Genomic DNA, 21,889 nt, shown 5'->3' on the forward strand with positions numbered 1-21,889 from the left:
TTTGGGAAAAAAAAAAAAAAAAAAAAAAAACCAGGGGAATCTTACTTGCAGATTAAAAACCTACTGGTAAGCCATATTTACTGAATATTTTAGGTGTTTCTAGTTGTCAATATTTAGAAAAAAATAATAATTCTGAGATCCATTAGACCTATGATGGCCATGTTAAAAAACCTATATAATTTTTAAATGTATTTTATAATCTGGATAATTTTCAGTTTTAAATAAGGAATTTTATGCATTATTGTATTTTTCCATGAAGGATGCTATGAAAATCATCAGAATGCCCTTGTATTTAAGTCTATATTTCTTATTCAGTCATACATGTGTCCATTGTAGGCATTATTCATTTATTTTATTAATGACTTAGAATTCAGACTCACTATATTATGTTACCACTGGATAAGTCAGGCATAGGAACAGAACTCTATTTATAAATGCATCTACTGTAATCTGAAATTATTAGAAAGGATGTCGAGAAAAAACACATGACAGTCATACAGAAATATTAATGTAGTGAAATATATTTACTTTGTTACCTAAAATGTGACAGTGGTCCCTTAATCTATAAGAATAATCTTCTCTGCTGTAGCAGCAAATAAAAAGAAAGATGCATATTATGGATTCTTTGAGTATCAGCATATCACTCCGCTATAATATATCATGCTTCATTGTGACACATTCCTCCATTTGTCACTTCCTGTCATGTTACTGTATCTCAAAAGATGCAACATTGCCAAACCTTTTTTTTTTTTTAAGTGTAGCAAATGGACACCAAATATTTGATACTGAAAACAGAACTATTTTAAAAACCAAGTAGTTTCAGACAAAAGCTATTTAAATGGATATTTCAAGGACTGGATACCAAGGAAAGTGGCTATTTAAATGTATATTGTACTGGTTGAATGTCTAGTAGAAATAAGTATTTCCCTTTCCTTTTGAGCATTTTGTTTGCGAGACCTCCTTTTCTTTGAATGTACTCTAAAAAATGATTTTGTTTCTCTTTTTGTTTTCTGCCCCAAAAAGTAAGGTTTAATCTTTACCAGTATAAAAATACTGCAAAAGGCAGCTGGGGTGTGGCTCAGTGGTAGAGTGCTTGCCTCCCACGTGAGGCACTGGGTTTGCTCCTCATCACCACATAAAAGTAAATAAACAAAATAAAGATATTGTGTCCATGTATAACTAAAAATTATTTTAAAAAATAATGCAACAACCAAACTGCCTTTATAAGCTTTTATATTTAAGTATCTCAAGATAATGTTTTAAAATCATCCTTTGGAAAATTTCAGAAACGTATGAATATGTGTGAAATATTTAGAACTCCATTGTAGAATTTAGAGAATAGAAACCCCAACCATTTTTTGATACTGCCACTAAAGGCTGGTGCTACATTTTCATATACTCCTCTCCCATAAATCTTTCTGTAAAAATTGAGAGGATTCTATACAACAACAGTTAACTCAAAGTAATTTGAAAAATTGAGAGAATTTTATACAATAATAACTCAAATAACTAAGTTATTTGAAAAAAAAATGTTTTTAACTTCAGCCATGTAATTTTGTCTGCAGGAAATTCCTGGAACTCCTTTAGTCAGGACCAAGGAGAGCTCCCAGATTTTGCTCTCTTGAGACAAGGCACTAACAGTAGTAATAATTGACATTTAGACCTTCCATGGTATCAAGCCCTATACTATAGGCTTCGTAGAGATTACTTTGTTATTTATACCTCATAAAAATATTCTGAGGTAGCTACTATTGCTTCTGTACTTGGACCCAGTGAGTTTATCAGAGTTTGATGTTATAGCTTCTGTTTTAAAGCACATGGGTCCCTGAGAAACATTTTGCACAATTTGTAATTTTTACTTCTGTTAAATAACATGATATTTATGTTAATATATAAGATTTATGTTATGTACAACAATATAAATAATTATGTTCATAAACTATTGACCTTTCAGTACTTAAATATATATAAACATGGGACAGAATATTTTCATTTTTATATGTGTTTAATATCTATTATATTTAAGATATGTTGGTGAGGTTATCATAATAAAAACTTTGTTTTGACTGTGTCCCTTAAAAATGCACAATGTTCAGCTCCATTAAAGTTATTTCCCTTTTTGAAGACCTTCATTTCCTCCCCATTATAGATATACTACATTCAAACTCGAACAGATCTGGCCTATCTTCCCTTTCCAGTCAAATCTCCTATGTATTTCCTTCACACTTATCAACAATACAACGATAGTGTTTTTGCCTTTCAATCATGAAATTGAATACCTTGAAATGTCTTTGTTTCCCAGTCTTGGCTTAGGAGGTTCCTCTCAGCCAGACTTGGGAAATCCTTCTCTGACGTCTTCAACCCTAGAAAACTGTCTTCTTAAATTGAAACATCACCTTGTTCCAAATTTTTTTTCTACTTCTCCCAGCTGAATTCTTCTTTCTCTCCTCTGTGCTCTAACAACAATGACACCTTTACTGCCATCCCAAGACCTGTGTCCCAGGCCTATCATTTAAATACAATGTTACAAAATATGCATAGGACCTTATATAAAACATCTGTGCCCTAGTCCTTGTGCATCAATTAAATTATAAATCATGGATTGCCTGTTGCTTATTTCTATGTCTACATTTCTTAATTTATAGAAGTTTATAACACTTCTTGAGGTTTTTCATCTGCTTCATCCTTTTATGCCTCCATAAAATCTAGCAATATTCCTCACACTGAATTAAATTGAAAAAGATAATTAAAGCCAAAGTCGATTTTATTTAGAGGCTTTTCATAGGTTTTAATTAAATACTAATTAAAGTCAGAGGTTTAAAAGTTACAATGTGTTAATAGTTAGAAAAATCACATAAATTATTTCTCTCATATATTCCAACTTTCTGTCCCACATGTGAATTTGTTTTCTATTTATTGTATAATGCTCATTACATAATGCTCCTTTACCTTTAAACCACACTGAAAATTCTCCATATGTCAACAGATTTCTCTCATTTGCTTAGCTACACTTTGTTATATTTGTCATAACTAGATTTTTTACTGTAACAGTTACAATCAGATATGAACATAAATGAGATTTATTTTCCTTTGTAAAGTTGGACTTTGTTGATTTTGATGTTTTAGTTTGATTTGTATAAACTTCCCTCTATTAATTTTATTAAATTTCACACCATTTTATTTATTTATTTATTTATTGTGATGCTGGGGATTGAACCCAGGGCCTTGTGCATTCGAAGCAAGCACTTTACCAACTGAGCTATATACCCAGCCCTTTTATTATTTTTATTTACAAAAGAATTATAATCATATGCTAATTACATATTACATATGCCCTTCTTTATTTCTGTGTCAAAAAATATTTTCCTTGTCACTGTTTTCATGCATATATGTTATTCAAATTAGAAATGTTTTTTTGCTATAAATATATTTCTATGCATTTAAAAGGTAAAATATAACTGTATTTAATTTTGCATAAATTAAAACATATCCTATATATTGCAATTTCCTTTGTTTTTCCCCTAAAAACCTATATAAAATAATTTTCCACATGAGTAAAAATGCATTTTCAACACTTTTGCCTATTGTATAGTATTCCCACCTAATCCTATATCATGTTATTTAACTATTCATTGCCTATAGACGAATATTTACATACACACACACACACACACACACACACTATCTGTATGTTTGTTTTGAGTTGGGGTCTTGAATTCATGAGCTCAAGTGATCTTCTTGTCTCAGCCTCTCTAGTAGTTGGTATTATAGGCATGTGCTACCATGCCCAGTTTATATATTTTTTAATTGCAATAAAAGTTCAACATTCTTATACATAGCTTTTGTGCACATATGTGAGTATTTCTCTAGAATGGGTATCTAAAAGCAGAAGTTGGGGGTAAAAAAGTGTATTTTCAATTTTAATATATATATTACCACATTAACTTCCCATATGTTTTTTATTCCCTTCCACAATATATAAGGATATATTCTCTGTAAACCTTTACAGCACCGGATATTATCAACACTTAAAATTTTTACTGTTATATTTGGCAACAATTGAAATTCACTAAGTTAATTTATATTTTCTTGAGTGCTAATGAGTGAACATTACTTGACACTAGTCTCAAGACCCCCAGTGGATGCCTAAAACCCTACATACACTATGTTTTTCATATCTATACATAGCTATGATGTTTAACTTATAAATGAGGCAGAGTAAGAGATTCACAATAATAATAAATTAGAATCAGTATAAAATATGACAATAAAATCTCAAAATAACTTATTATACTCTTCCTTCATCTGACAAAAATGATAAGAAATGCTACAATGCTTATATGTATATATTTGTCAGCATTGGTATTGATTTTCTGTGAATTTAGTGCTTAACTTTCCCATTTTCTATTATATTTTAATTGTAGAAGACATTTATATATTTTGTATATTTATTCTTATATACATTACGTATGTTGTCACTAGTCTCTTAAATAGCTAGGTTTGTTTATATGTTCATGGCATCTTGGCATCTTCATTCTGTGTTTAACTTCTGAAGGCCTCCCCTTCCTTAAGAATATAAGCTTATGCTAATATTTTGTTCTAATGATAGTGTATTTTTTATTACCTTATATATAGCTCTTTAATCTATATCAAATATTTTTGTGTATGGATTAATTATACAACTTTATTTTTTTTCCAAGAGTTTCCTTATCTTTTAAAAAATTAAGCCGAGTAGATAAATTAGATCTATTAGTCCTATAAAAACAAAGTCATTAAGCACAATCACAACGTGCCTTTGCAAGCAAACTGCAACTCATGGGCCAATAAAATATAACCATTCCCTGTTCATTGCTTGTTATTTTTACAGCCATTACTAAGATAGCTTGAACTTCAAATCTTTCTTTTCCAGAGATCTTCTTTCCTTACATGACTCTTTGGGTAAGTCATTTATACAAATTTGAGTAAATATCAAGTTCTGAAGGAGACTGTGTCCCTGTCATGCTTCCACACCAGATAGGTGCAGAAACAGTATTCGGTTCTAGGAATATTATCTTCTACTGACCAGAAAGACAAGGGATTCTAAGGTTGAAGAGAGGTGCTGATAGGGGCAAAGGAAGCAGACAAGATGAGCTTCTATCCTTCTTATAAGGAAAGTGGGATAAAAGCTGTCAAGAAGATCCAAGAGTAGCATTGGGATGTGCTTGGATCCAAGCAAAAATGTAGAATGCTCAGGTAAGAATTTTATCCCAGCCCTTGTTTATCTGCATTTATTCCTTAGGTACTGCTCCTGACCACAACTACTTGGCTGTGCAAATTTTCTGGGTAATGGGGAAGCAGAAATATTAGCTTCTGACATTAATTCAAGGAGTTATTTCTAGACTTTTATGATTGCTATAAGATGGTGGAAAAGAAAAACTAGACTCCATGCAAGTATACCTTTTTTTCCTGGAAAACAAAATGCATAATCAATGTATAGAGAAGGTAATTATGTGCTGATGCTTAATATATTTTGTCTTTTTAAAAAATTTGACAATAACTTTTTCAGATAGGTACCATTAACCTCTTTTTAGAGAGGAGAAAATAGGTTCAGAATTGCCACAGAATGAGAGTCAGGATTCTAGCTTAAGTGTATTTCTTAACTATATCATTTACATGATTTCTATTTAATGCCCTCCCAACTGTGAAGGGAAAATAGATACGGGGCTACTTCCATTCTCCAAGAGTTCTACCATGATTGTCCCCTAACTGCCCTTGTCAATATGACAGTAATCTAAGTGGTCCATTTTGCTAATTTCACACACAGCCCTTTCAAAAGGACATTGCTCAGTAAAGGAGAAATGTTTGTACCCCTCAGCTCATATTTTTGCATTGTTCTGGTCTGATTCGCAGACCAAAACTCTCCTGTGGCAGCCTTCCTTTACAAAAACAACTCATCCTAGGAAGATGAGTTTGTTTCATCTCAAATGCCAGTGTCAAAATTACTTAGCAAATGGGAAAACTAGGGCAAAATTTTATGACTTTCCCGGCACCATGGAGATTAGCATTCACAATCCTTCACCTCCAAGTGAAACACAATATCCTGAAAACATTCACCTGCAGAAACACTACAATACTTACAGGAGTTTGCTCTTCATGGATTTGTAATAGTAAAGCAAAATCTCTCAGGTTCTTGAAAAACCCTATATAATGTGTTTTATGGAAGCAAAATGTCAGTGCCCTTTAGCTCAAGCAATAAAGCACACTCTCATATAGAAACTGGCTGTGTTTTAAGCATTATTCATCATCATAAAGCATTGAGAGTCAGTTCATTTTCTTGAGGCAAAGAACAGGCTAGTTTTGTTTTGTGTTGTTGTTGTTGTTTTTCCTAGCATCCCCTCATCAAACATTCATGGAATCACAAACTGCTTACTTAATTTTAAAGGACTTATTGTGTTAGATATTTGTATACCACACATAAATCTCAACACAATTGCATTTGAAAATCTGGGTTTCAAGGGACACTTGCTTTAATATTTAGAGAAAAGACTAATGTGGTAATTCTGTTTATTTCGTTTCATTCATGTTTACATTTTACTTGGACATTGAGTGCAGAAAGTGGAATTAGTCATAGTTACATATGGCTCCCTATTGATGTTGGTTCATCCAAGACACTTCATTCATTCACTCACTCACTCACTCACTCACTCACTGTTTTTAATCCCCATTTCCAACACCTTTTCATTTCATGGGAAAACATCCAAATGCAACTTCATTTGTACACTTTCATGTGCATGCTGTATTGTTGGTTTTATTTTAAAGTTACATATTTATTTTTATAATGTGCCTTAATCATAGGACAAAATACCATAGGCTAGGAGACCAGGTGCCTTAAACACCAAACATTTATTTTTCACAGTTTTGGAGGCTGGGAAGTCAGAAATCAAGGGCCGGGACATCCAGTGATGGAGGAGGACCCATTTCTTGTTTTGCAGATGACCAACTTTCCATTGTGCTCTCACATGGTAGAGAGCAGAGAGTATCGTTTCTTAAGGGACACTGAACCCATATTACAATAATTGCCTCCCAAGGTCTCCACATTCAAATATCATATTAGCGATTAGGTTTTCCACATATGAATTTGAAGAACACAAACATTCTCTCAAAAGCATGGTGGTTGCTTTTTAGCATGGAATTTAAATACACTCAGTCCTCTGAACTTCTTAAATGTACTAATAACTCCTTATCCTCCAAAAAAAAAAAAAAGTGTTTTCTATCCCATTAAACTCCCTTTACCACTATACCCACAAAGATGTTGACAATTTCTCAAAATTTATTTTAGGTATTCTGGAGTCTTTTTTTTTTTAACTTTCCTACGGTTGAAGATTTTTAAAAAATACATATATTAATGTATTATTTATTACAAGGGTATTTATATCTCTGGAGGTATACCCCTGTTTTTAATTTTTTTTTCTTATTACCACTTTAATGTTTTTGTCTTAGTCCTTGAAGTTAATGCTAAACCTGGAAGGTTTCTATTTTTTAAATATCCATTAGCACATGATACAGTAACAATGTACATGCTCACCTTAATAAAATTTCATTTTATTTTAATCAGAGAAAATCCCTAGTGAATTTTTGGCTGTACATGAAATTCTAAATTCAAAGTTTCTTTTCTATTACTACTTTGAAAATATGTCTGTTGTTTTAGTATCCAGTGTTGCTTTAATAAATTTGATGATATTTTGAGTCTTATTCCTGTGTAGGTAATCTAGTCCTTCTTTCTGATAGCAGTTTGAAATTTTCCATTTCTTCATATGCTCTTGATATTACAATATGGTAATTTTTGAACTTCTCTCTCTTACCTGTCCTATTTAGCAATCTTGAACCAATTGTATTGAGATTATTAATCCAATCTTGTTATGGAACATTATTTTTTACTATTTTTCAAATATGCCCTCTGATAACTCTGCTGGTATTTTCTTATCTTTGTGACTTTAGAAGTCTAGGTCTTTGTCCTTTCTTATTGCCTTCTGAGAATTCTCCAATCTGCTCTTACCCCTTATAATTTTGCTCTACATCGTATGTGTTTTATGTATGATTTTTTCATACCTATCACTTTGCTCATATTATAAAATTTTGTCCTTTTCTTGATGTCTTAGTTTTGCCTCGTTTACTCATATGCTTCACAATCTTCTCAGATATATCTGATGAATCTTTTTATATGGATTTTTTGAAATGATATTGCTTTTTAAAAAAAATACAATATAAAACCTATAGTTTTAATACTTTAAAAGAATCCAACATAGTATTATTATCTATAGCTGCAAAGTCGTACAATGGGCTTCTAGTTTCTTACTTTGGCATGACTGAAATTTTATACCCCTTGACTAGCAATTCAGCATTTTCCTCTTTCCCCAGAACTTGGCAAACACCATTGTCATCTTTGCTTCCATAAGTTTGGTGATTTTTTACATATTTAATATAGATGGAATCATGTAGTATTAATTCTTCTGTAATTGATTTATTTTCATGTACGTAGCCTAATGTCCCCTAGGTTTTCATGCACTACATGGTTTCCTTCTTTTTAAAGGCTGAATAATTTTCCATCATATGTAGATGCCACATTTTGTTTATTTACTCATCTAATGGGCATTTGAACTGTTCATACCTCTTGGCCATTGCAAATAATGCTACTGTGAGATCTTCAAATATCTCTTTAAAATACTGCATTCAGCTGGTTTGGATAATATTCAGAAGAGGGATTGTTGGTAATAAAAAAAAAACTGTCTAAAAAGGAAATCAGGGAAGCAATCTCATGTGCAGTATCATCAAAAATAATTAAAATATAGAAATAAACTAAGGGAGTGAAAAACATGTTCACTGAAAACTACAGAACATTGATTATATAAATTAAACAAAAAAAAATATAAAGACAACCCATTTTCATGGATTGGAAGACTTTATATTGCTAAAATACCCATACAACAGTAAGAAATCTGTAGATTTAAAGAAGTCCCTATAAAATCTAATAACATTTTTGTAGAAACAGAAAAAAATATTTTAATATTTATAGGGAACCACTTAAATATCCAAAACAATCTACAAAAAAGAAAAAAAAACAAATAGGGCATCATCACACTTATTGATTTTAAAATATATTTAAAATATTTAATAACTAAAACAGAATGGTAGTGACATAAGGACAGACATATTGACCAATGATATAGAAAACAGAGACCAAAAATTAGTGCACACAAATATAGTCTACTGATATTCAACAGGGTGCTAAATATACAAAATGAGGAAAGAATAGACTCTTCAATAATCAGGGTAGAGAACACTGAATATCCACATGCAAGGGGATAAGATTGGATTCTTATTCTACACCATGAACAAAATCTAACATAAAATGGATCTTAGACTTCAACACAAAATCATTAAACTCCTGAAAGAAAATATAGGAAAATAGTTTTGTTAAATTGTTCTGGTTTGAATTTATGGAGATAGCACCAAAAATACTGGCATCAAAAGCAAAAATAGACAACTGGAACTATACAAACTTAAACTTTTTTGTACTACAAAGTAAATAATCAATAGAGTGAAAAAGACAACTCATGGGATGGGAGAAAATACTTCCAAACCATATATCAGAGAGTGGATTGATTTCCAAAGTATATAAAGAATTACTACAACTCAGTAGTGAAAAACTAACTCAATTAAAAAGTGGTTAAGGACTTGAACAGACATTTCTCCAAAGAAGTTATGCAAATGGCCAACAGATACGTAAAATGATGCCCCACGTCACTCTAGTCTTTGGGGAAATGCAAATCAAAACCACTTGGGCTGGGGATGTGGCTCAAGCGGTAGCGCACTCGCCTGGCATGTGTGCGGCCTGGGTTTGATTGTCAGCACCACATACAAACAAAGATGTTGTGTCATACAAAGATGTTGTGTCTGCCAATAACTAAAATAAATAAATAAATAAATATTAAAAAAAGTTCTCTCTCTCCCTCTCACTCTCTCTTAAAAAAAATAATAATTAAAAAAAATTTTTTTTTAAAAACCACTAGGAGTGGATGTGAGGATGTTTATTACTGAATTTTAAAAAGATACCTGTTGGCAAAAATGTGAAAAAAAAATTGGAACCCTTGGATTCTGTTAGTGGGCATGCAAAATGTCAGCGGCTATGGAAAACAGCATGTAGTTTTCTTCAGAAATTAAAGATTTTTTTTCAGTCTTGATCCACTTTGATAGTCCTGTTTCAGATGTTAGATACTGTCTCTTTGTTGTTCTGCTTTATTTTTGAGGTATTTGTACTTCTAGTTATGTAGCTATTTTGGTCTGGGGGGTTCCTGTTCCTGATCATGCCTTGATAAGGGGCCAACATAAATTTGAAGGGAGAGTAGGAGTCCAGGAAGGGACTACTCAGTTATCACAGAATCATTGTTAATAATTCCTCGTCAATGCCTGGACACCAGCTAATGCCAGTAATCTGAGATGACTATAAGCTATTAGCAAGAATTATTATTAGAAATAGCATAGTTCCTAGATTGTCATTTTGTAGGTGTAAACATATGCAGTGAGTCTGAGGCAGAGGACTGGATGCTTGAGGACACTGGGTCACACCCTACTTGATTTTTTTTTTTTTTTTTTTTACTCTTGACCCCTGGATGGCTTTTGTAATTTCTAATGCTACCCCTCCTTATCCTGTTATTAGTTAATGCTAAAGTGACATAAATTAAAAAAAACAAAATGAAAATAACTTGTATCCAAACCTGGACAAAACTTGTAAATCTTATATAGATACTGATTTAAACAATTAACTATAGGGGAAAAAAGATGTAATTTATGAGGAAACTTGAAATTTAAACCCAAACTGTAACAAAATATTTAGGAATTATTGTTAATTTTAGAAACATATGCATTAGTGTTATGTTAAATTAAATATTTTCTTAAATTTTAGAGACACCTACTGAAATATTTAAAATATAAATGGTATGATTTGTTTCAAAATAATATTGGAAGAAACACAGGTTATAGTACAGTATAGATGAAACAAAATCAGTCATGAGTTGAAAATTGCTGAAAACTTGTGAAGGGTACAGGGCCTTTATTTACATCTAATTGTGTTTAACTTTGAAATTTTTCAAAAATAACTGAAAAAAACTCCATGTACTAAATATCTTGGTGTTTTCTTTTTTCTGCACAATTTAATAATGATAAGTAACAATGTAAAATATTGATATGTAAATATTGATAAGAATAAATTATTATTATTATTTCAAGATACATTCTTTATAATTATAAAATAAAACTTGCATTTTTTTATTGTTCCAATAAGGAATTATTGAAGTCCATCTGTTTCCAGCATTGACCTTAAGATTATACTCAAACAATTGCATACAGTTTATTATTCCAATGGTATAATAAAATATAAAGTAAGAACATGAGTTTTCTTAAGTATATATATATATTTCTTTTATTTCTCTCCTTTTATTTTTATTATTTAGGTATTGGGGAAGTGTTAAAAAATATTTCCTGCCTACAATCTACAAAAATTAAAATGCCTTTTTTCATAAAGAGATAGTAAATATGTAAGCTTTGTAGACCATATATTCTTTTGGGTTTGTCAGCTCTCTTGTTGTATGATGAAAGCAGCCATAATAATATGCAAATAACTGGATGTGGCTATGTTCCAATAGAACTTTATTCAGAATAACAGACTATGGGCCAGACTTGGGCTGCAGGTTGCAGTTTGCTTATACATTATCTGAAGGTATCTTTATATGTTAGAATGCTTGGCTGAGATCTTGGATAAATAGATAATTACCTAGAATGAATAGCTGAGATTAGATTCTCCAGGAAGATAGGAAGATGTTCTATAAAAATATCATATAATATTAGATGCAATAAAAGGATACATGTATCATGTGCTTAAGTTATGAAGAAAAAAAAAATCCATGCCCCTGTTCTCAAATGAAAAAGAAGATTTACAGTAAACTAAGAACGAGCTACTGGGCACTGTCCCAATTCCAACATTTTTCCCATCAATAATAATTAGACAATTTTAAACAAAATTTTCATGTGCTGAGTATTTAATAATGACTTTTTCTAGCCATAAAGTGCTATTTAGAAAACCAAAAATATACTTTTATCTAAAAGAGTTAATATATTTCCAGAATGTCTTACCTCGGACACAGCAGGGTCTAGTCCATTATGTGTAGAACATTTCATTATACTTGCAAAATTGTAGCTATAGAAAGGCAATGTGACATTATTTTTATTATTGTTGGTATTAATAGAATCGTTCATAATGCAGTTGTTATTAATGATGTGATGTTATAAAAAGAATCCTTAATTATTAATAGCATTGATATGACATTATTAATTTTGATACTAAAAAGAACATTTCATTATTCCAGATGCAATTATATTGTTAGACACAAGTTATTGCTAGTAGATTATACTTTCTGCCTTATTTTGGCACATGGTAATTAGCTGTAGGTTTATATAGCTGAATAAAAAACTGGCATTGGGATTTTATGTCAGGTAGTAGAGGCTTAGGGCATTAAGTCAGTGGAACAGGGCCAGGGAGGAGAAAGAATCATTGGCCAAACTTCTTTCAGCCCATGGTCATCATGTTCACGATGACTTCTCAGCCATATACTTGAAAGGAAAGCATAACTAACTATACTGGTATGTAAAGCTTTGGTTGGTGAAGGGTCTTCTGTCATGTCACATTTTCTACATAGTAAATCAACACAGAAGTCTCTCTTCTGCTCTGCATTGGTTATTAAGATGTGATATTATCCTGTGATTTATATCATGTTGTCACAATGCATTTCATTTTGCTTTGTTTCAGTAATGCAATGAATTTCTTCATAATTTCTTTCAATTTGCCTCAGGAGTTGTTATATACTCCAGGATTTTATTTCTTTATATTCTGCTCAGGCTTATTAATACAAGTGAAGAACGTATATCCCTCCATAATTGCTTATAGCCTGTACAGTGCAGTACAGCATATTACCTCATTTTAGATAATTCTTTTGTAGTGGCAAGATATTCTAACACTTAAAAGCTCTGTGTAGAAGCAAATAGCTTTGCAAATTACTTTATAATCTTGGTCAACTTCAACTGGTTATTCCCACAGAACACTTTAGTCTTTGTCCTTTAACAACCACCCTGCACTTTAAAAATCCTCAGACAAAACTTGAAGGGCAGTTGAGCAGAAAAACTGATAGAAGCAGTGAAATGTTCTCAGGCAAAGCCTAGAACAGACTTTCGTAAGTCCTCTCTTGCCCTCTTCATGCCTCCATTGCCTCTTGACCTCAGCACATATAAACACACTCATTTGGGGCTCTGGTACCTACAATACTTTAATGCTGGGGGTTAAAGGAATCAGGCACTGATCTCATTTTGAGACAAGGCAGGTTGAATTACTTAGAAAAATGCTTCTTATAAGTAGAGTTTTAAAACCTGTTGCTTTTGTGTGTGTGTCTATTAGTCTATTAGAAACTCATCATGAAAGGAAATTGTAACGGACAATAAATCATAGTAGAGGCCTATGTAAGTAAACTTGTAAATTATTTGTACTTGTTTATTCTAAAGGTAAAAACATAACTAAAATTTTTATGAATTATTCTCAAGATAAAATATTACTATGGATTTTGATGATTTAAAAATTCTTTAAAATGAAGATGAGAGAACAATGAGATAAAGAAGCATGACTTTATAGTTCTTATAAAATAATTATGATATCTGTAATATACTTTTAAAATAGTATGCCATAAACAGTATGAAATAACAGCTAAACCATACTCTAAGGGCAAGAAGTTGTCTAATTAATAAACCTTATGCCACTGGTGTTCACTGAGAATTTATTCCAAAAGCAAACCACTGTTCACAGATAGCTACTAACAGGACTTTAGTAGCTATCTTTTATCAAGACTAGAAGCTTTGCTGAATTTTTGAAATTTAAAAGAGAAATGCAATTTCACTGGTGATATCTGTGGCTTGTTCATTAGAATAAAGGATATTGTAAATGACATTGGTGAAATCAGTGTATTCTGTATAAATGTATTCACTGGATATTGTAGACCCTTTTCCATTCTTGCTTAGGAAAGACATAAAATTTCATGGATCCTTGCCTATCCCCACAGAGGATATGAAGGATATGAAGGCAATGTGGCCTTCTCCAGAAATTTTTTTGTGAGCTGTTGGGTAAGAAGACTCTTAATTTTCTGACATGATAGAAGGTTAGCTAAATTCTGTTGCTAGAATAATATTATATTTGCCATAAATTGTTTATGCAAAAGTTTTTCAGAGTTTAGGAGAATACAAGGATGTTGAATTTGTAGGAATGACTATATGTCTGTTTTATGATTTCTTTTTCATATATATCTAGGCATCTGCTATCCTTGTAATCCTAGTAGTAAATTATAGGGAATAGTTAAACTTTACCTATTTTGAATGCTTTGTGGCTTTCACAATATGCTAAAAATAATCTAATAAGTTTGTATAATCAAAATATGCATTTTTATTTTACATTACTATTGCACTGTATTTCCCAAGTGATTTACATTTACCCCAGCAGTCAAAACAGGAAAATAAAACAATATAATCTAGAAATTTTTGTATCTAGGATATACAAAGTATTAATTTTCATTCTTTCATTTATGTTTTGGGTAAAATAGAACTATCCTACGACTATGGTTTATAAATCCCCACTGTGCCCCAAGCAGACATAACAGAGCTTTTTCCTCAGTTTCAGTCATTTTTGTTTTACTTTTTGTTTCTTTGGTGTGGTCTTTGAGCACAGCTATGTTAATGGATTCAACTAGTTGGAGGTCAGGAGTCTTGTAATTTGTGTCCTCCTTAAGGCAAAGGAGAAAGTCTGGCTTTATTATAACAAAAAGGTAAGGTTATCTAATAAACAACATTGTGCTTGGGAAGCTGTAATTACGGTTATGGAATTATTCAATTTAGGTCCCTACATCTATGTTTCCTGTATCAAATAATCAAAATATGCATTTTTATTTTACATTACTATTGCACTGTATTTCCCAAGTGATTCACATTCACAAATTAGCTTCAGTGTATGAGAGTTTGATGTGAAATGAGGGTAGTGATGGGCTTCCCTCACTTCCATGGGAAGCTATTCCAAAGGTTAGAAAAATAATATACAGTTATATTATCAGCATTTTCCCGATTGATTCTTCACCTAGATTTTCATTTGCACAATTTCATTCACTGCTAAAGTAGATAAAATGATTTGAGGATTATAAACCACCACTAAAACTAAAAATGAGTAATTAAAAAAATGAAAACACCAATTTTATTGTGAACCAATCTCTCAACATGGTAAATAGTTTGTATATACTCAGTGACCACTACCTCTGGAGTCCAAGCTAGGGTTTAAATTACCAGTACTTTCTAGTAAACAAAACAAAAGCAGAAAAAGAAATACAAAAGGAAAAATACCAAAAGCTCAATAGAAACTGGCAAAAGTTATGAATAAACAATTTATAGGAAAATAAATACAAACAACCCTTTAACATGAAAAATGCTCACTCTCACCACAATAAGAGAAATGTAAATTAAACTGCACTAATCTATCATTTCTCACATATCAGATTGATAAAAATAATAATTTTATTCTGTCAGTGTGGTCATAGAGGAGCAGGTATTTTCTTTGTTGGGAAGATGAAATATCATAACACTATAAGAAATTTAGTAATTGCACATATATGTATATATATATATATATATATATATATATATATATACACACACACACGTATATATGCAATATATATATATATATATATATATATATATATATATATATGAAAATGCAAAATACAGAATGGTTCTTAGTATGTTAATATTATGTAAGAAAGTAGAATATATATGAATACACATTTACTTTTATTTGCTTCTATCTTCATAAAGAAGTAAGAGTTAAATAAACTAAAAAGTAATAAAAATAATTATGTATGAAAACAGTAAGAAAGACAAGGAAATAGAGATAGAAGAGAACTATGACTATGCCTTGTTACCACATAGTTTTGAGTTTGAAACCATGTACATTTTTAACATTTATTTATTTATTTATTGGGGGTACTGGGGATTGAACTCAGGGGCACTTGACCACTGAGCCACATCCCCAGCCCTATTTTGTATTTTATTTAGAGACAGGGTCTCACTGAGTTGCTTAGCATCTCACTCTTACTAGGGCTGGCTTTGAACTTTTTATCCTCCTGTGTCAGCCTCCTGAGCCACAGGGATTACAGGCATGTGCCATCACTCCCAGCAGGCATGCTTTTAAACAAAGTAAAATGGGATTCCTAAAAGTTTAAAACAAATTATAACAAATAAATCGGTTTGTGTATTATGTTACTATTCTAATTGCACAAAGTAGGGAATCAGTATAACTCACACTAATACAGCATTTTGTTTGCACATCCCTTATGAAGCCTAATTCAATGGGAGTCTAAAATCTAAGCAAAGCCCAGTAAAGTACATTTGCTCTAATTACTTTTAATTATGGTAATGACCTTGTTATTTTGAAACTATAATTTGAAAATTATATCAGCATATAATTGGGGATCAAGATTTTTTAATTACTAAGAAAGACATAGTTATACAATCAAAGAAGTTAGTCAAAAAACTATAATCTTTAACTTGGATCAAAAAATATTAGCATGAACTCCTGGCTTGTTTTAAACAATAATGTACTTTTAGCTCTACCCAAGGAAAAGGTATAGGAGAAATTTTTTTAAAAAATCTATGACGCACCCAAAGTGACCAAGTTAAGATTTTCAAACAATATTCCACCCCAAAAGTAACTAGGGCTCCTTGGAAAATAACAATTCTAGGTCTTGGTTAGAAATGCACAAGCTGAGCTTGGGATAACTTATTTCAAAATGCAAGAAGGCCTTCACATGATGATTAAAAGCATCAAGTGAAAAGGATTTTAAGCCCCTTTGGGCTTAAAATGAGATAAGGTGTTGAGAAGAAGAAAAAAATGACAAAACTAAAATTGAAGCATATTAAATACATACAGACACATGAATTCATAACTTTCCTCTATTTACTATATTACAGGGTAGCCAAATGGTCAGTGTGGAGAAGTTCTTCATTATGTAAAGAATTGAGATAATTAATGCAGAAGGAAAGGTAAGAGTGATAAGTTATTTTTTGGAGTGAAAAACTAGAGGCAGACCTTGGTCATCAGTGAATGATAAATCCATCATGTAAAAAATTAATAAGGGGCTTAGTAATAGCTAAAATTTCTGAGCCTGTTGTACAACTTAAACTTAAATCTAATCAAGTCTCTAAACCCCACTGCTACACAAACTTTTCTTTATTATTCCCCCACTAAAGTGCCATTTGGTATAATTTCTCCTAAATTTCCTACCCACAAAATTTTAATACTCTGTAAATACTACCTATTACTTTTGTACAGTGGCCTTTTGACTTTTCCCCTTGTGGAAAGATTTCAACTCCATTGAGAATGCAGGAGTTATCATCTAAAAGCAATGAATAGTCATATGGAACTTTCATGGATTCATAATTCAAGCAAATCAAGTATGACCAGACATCTCTGTGACAATTAAGGACATTTGTATTTGGACTATTAGATGATATTAAAAAATTATTGTCATTTATATAAGGTGTGATAGTGACATGATAGAGTAGAGGGAAATATCCTGATAAATAGAGATGCATGCTGGAGATTTTTATAGGTAGAACATATGATATCAGAAAATTTCTTCAATAAACTCTAAGGAGGATGGATGAAGATAAAATTAAATTGGAAAAAGATTGATAATGCTGTGAAACTAAGTGTTGGATAAATGAGGATTCGCAAAAATTTCCCACTCTTTTGTGTATGTGTGACAATTTGCATTATAAAATGCTCTAAAGTGTGTAACAATTATCTTATACTTTGGTATATCATCCTATTATGGTTTACATGTGAGATGGCTTCCAAAATTTCATGCATGAGAAATGCAAGAAAGTTTAGAGATGAAATGACTGGGTTATAATAGGATTAACCTAATCAGTGCATTATTCCCCTGACTAACTATAGGCAGGTAGAATGTGGCTGGAGGAGGCAGATGGCAGATCCCTGGGGGTATGCCTTTGGGGTATATATTTTGTCCTGCTGAGGATCTCTGTTTCTTTCCCATTTGCATATTCTCTCTCTCTCTCTCTCTCTCTCTCTCTCTCTCTCTCTCTCTCTCTCTCTCTTCTTTCTCTCTCTCCCCCTCCCTCCCTCCCTCCCTCTCTTCTTGCTCTCTTTTGCTGTCTCTAGTTCTCTTTGCTTCCTGCAGCCATGTCTTGAGCTGCTTTTTTCCACCACATTCTTCCACCATAATATTTTGGCTCACCTTCAGTCCCAAAGAATGAAGTCGGCCATCTTAGACCTCTGAAACCCTGAGCCCCCAAAATAAACATTTCTTCCTCTGATTGTTCTTGTCAGGTTTTTTGGTCACAGTAGCAAAAAAGCTTATTAAAATAAATCTCATAACAATGATTCATTTAAGCTTTAGGAGAATTCCATTAATATGAAAATTTTGGACTACTTGCATTAAAAGAAAAAAAATATCCATGTGGAAGAGAAATAAAATATAAAAAATTTACTTCTCTTTGCAATTATATTCATGGGACTGACTAATATTGATAAAATTTCATGGACCAAAGCTACATTTGTTTTTTCATTCATGGTCATATAGACAAACTCTAGATTGACCATTTTTGGATTTCTAAACAAATATATTATAAATAGACTGGAGGAATTTTCCTCAGTCTCATTCTACTTTTTCTTTTGAATGTACTTTCATTGGGGAAAGGTAATCAAAGTAAAAAACCGGGAATTATGATATGTCCCAAGTTTGCTTAAGAAATGCCATGACCTCAAGTCAGAATAACTAGCCAAATAATATTCTTTCTACCTTCATTCTTGATAAACTGGTTGATGGTTAAAACATTCCACCCATTTCAAGCATACAGTTTATATATTGGATGCCAAAAAAAAAAGAAAAAAAAATTTAGTATTCTAATAATATGATTAAATAATGGTGCTGCTAATATGTGATGTAATCCTAAACTGTGGATTCAATAAAAATTATCAGGAGAACTAATGTTTGGCATCCTGCAATTTCTCAATAGAATTAATATTTGGCATCAGTGAATATAGTTAAATATGTAGTTTTTGTTCCAAAGTTAAAAAAAGAATGTTACTTATTTATTTTATTTTTTTTTACATTCAGTTCCACTTAGATTTTGCATTTTTTTTTCTTTTTGGAGAACGAGAAATATCATTAAAAGAAATGACTCCCCCACCTTGGGCTGGGGTTGTGGCTCAGCAGTAGAGTGCTCACCTAGCACATGCAAGGCTCTGGGTTCAATCCTCAGCACCACATAAAAATAAATAAATAAAATAAAGGTATTGTATCCAACTACAACTAAAAAATAAATATTTTTTTAAAAGAAATGACCCCTATTAGTTGTTTATTATTATTGATGTGATACTGTCATTTTACAAAAATTTTGAGCTATGCCTCATATACTTCCTAGTGAAGTCAAAAAATATTACTTACTGATTTTTAAAATATCTTTATTTTATTTATTTATTTATTTTTATGTGGTGCTGAGGATTAAACCCAGGGTCTCATGTGAGTAAGGCAAGTGCTCTACCACTTAGCCATGACCCCAGCCCTACTTACTGAATTTTCTAAGCTGAAACTGAAGTAGACATCTCACATGGATGGGGGATATTTCAAGATATAGTACTAAACAAATATTAATTTCCAAACCTACAAATCATTAACAGAAGTAGCAAATAAAAACAACCAATTTTTGAATTTGTTAAGAATTCTATATATTTTATGGTTGAGTTTTCTATCTCATATTTGCAGTTCAGTTAAATTCTATATTGTAAGACATAGTTGTGAATCGTTATTAGAAGAGCTTTAATCAAAATTACTTCATATTAGTTTGTGAAATATTACCATTTCTATTGTTTCCCCTTATTTTAATAACTAAGTTTTGTCAAAGATAGACTATCCAGGAAGATGAAAAAGTCTTTTTCTCCTAGTAAAATCACATTGCAAATTAAATAATATTCTTTTAAGAAATGCTATTTATAGTAACTTGCTTTGAGTTTTTAATAAAAAATTATCAAAATACTTAATCCTGATTCACTCTTAACATAATTTTTCAACTAAACCACAAGTATCTAAATTGTGAAGTTGATTTATAACTAATAGGAAAAACAGGTGTTTTATTAGAAAGGTAAAAATAAAATTGTGGATAAAGAATTCTACATATTATAATTATATTTGGCCTATTTCACTGATTAAAATTTGACTTCTTGATGGGCTGATATGTCTGCAGAGTAAGTGAGTATGAAGAAGGAGTTAGTTGTCTTGCATGTGTGTGTGATACACAGATTTCTTTCACAACCAAACTATATAGGTTTCAGAACTAGTTAAGGAATTTTCATGTGAGTCCTTCTTAATAAGTTTGAAAACAGTTATTCAATATTGAAGTTAGAACCTTAGAAGTTGTCAATTCTTACTCACTATGGGACACATGATTCTTCCTATAATTCAATCCAGAATTATGTCGCCTCATATAAGTTCAAGAATGTGGTGGCAAATGCCAAATAGAAAACGAGTTTGTATAAATATTTATGACCCATCCTGTCTCAAGATTTTGAGCCAAAAAGAATATATATTAATCATTTATCAAATATATGATATACAAATATTCTCTCACATTCTGTAGGTTTCCTTCTTACTCTGTTGATAGTGACTTTTGATGCATGAATGTGTCTATTTTTGTTTTTGCTGCCTGAGCCTTTAGTGTCATATCCAAGAAATCACTGCCAAATTTAATTCCATAGAGCTTTCATTTTTTGTTTTCTTCTACAGTTTTCATAGTTTTAAGTCTAACACTCAGGTCTTGACCTCCAAGATACATAGAAAATTCCTAAAACTCAACACGACATGAGCAAAATCAACAGGCTAAGGACTTATTTCTCCAAAGAAGAGGTACAAATGGCTAATAGACACATGAATAGATAAATGCTCAACATCACTAATTATTAGGGAAATGCAAATCAAAGCTGCAATGAAATACTAGGTTATACCTGTTAGGATGGCTACTGTTTTTAAAAAAATAGAAAATAAGACATTGCTAAGAATATGTAGAAATTGAAATTATTGTGGTTTATGTGAGTGGTGTTGGTGGGAATGCAAAATGGTACAGTTGTCATGGAAAATAGTATGGTGGTTCCTCAAAAAATTAAAAAATAGAATTACCATAAGATACACAATTTCACTTATGGGTATATACCCAGAAGAATTGAAAGAAGGATCTGGAAGAAATACATATACACCCTGTTCACAACAGTGTTATTTACAGCAGCTAAACTATGGAAGCAATTCTAGTGTCCATTGATGAATGAAAGAATAAGCAAAATGTATATGTAGATACACATATAATGGGATATTATTCATCCTCAAGAAGAAAGAAATCTCTGAAATACATGACATCATGGGTGAACCTTGGAGACATTATGTCAATTAACATAAACTAATTATGAAAAAATAATTAGTATATGATTCAACTCATATGAGGTACATAGAGTAGTCACAATCACTGAGATTAAAAAGTAGAATGATTAGACAATAAGAGAACAAACAACCCAATCAACAAATGGGCCAAGGACCTGAACAGACACTTCTCAGAGGAGGACATACAGTCAATCAACAAGTACATGAAAAAATGCTCAACATCTCTAGCTGTCAGAGAAATGCAAATCAAAACCACCCTAAGATACCATCTCACTCCAGTAAGATTGGCAGCCATTAGGAAGTCAAACAACAACAAGTGCTGG

General features: G+C 31.6%; 1 long non-coding RNA gene across 1 annotated transcript in view; it reads left to right on the plus strand.

The window, feature by feature from the left end:
- LOC125619204 overlaps positions 1–21,889 on the plus strand; it is a 204,207-nt gene that overhangs the window by 174,849 nt on the left and 7,469 nt on the right. The window contains exon 5 of the long non-coding RNA XR_007350713.1: positions 17,086–17,157. This is a non-coding gene — a long non-coding RNA (uncharacterized LOC125619204). The remainder of the gene's footprint in view (positions 1–17,085; positions 17,158–21,889) is intronic.

This window comes from Marmota marmota, unplaced genomic scaffold (genome assembly GCF_001458135.2).
Source record: "Marmota marmota marmota unplaced genomic scaffold, marMar, whole genome shotgun sequence".
NCBI classification, from domain to species: Eukaryota; Metazoa; Chordata; class Mammalia; order Rodentia; family Sciuridae; genus Marmota; species Marmota marmota.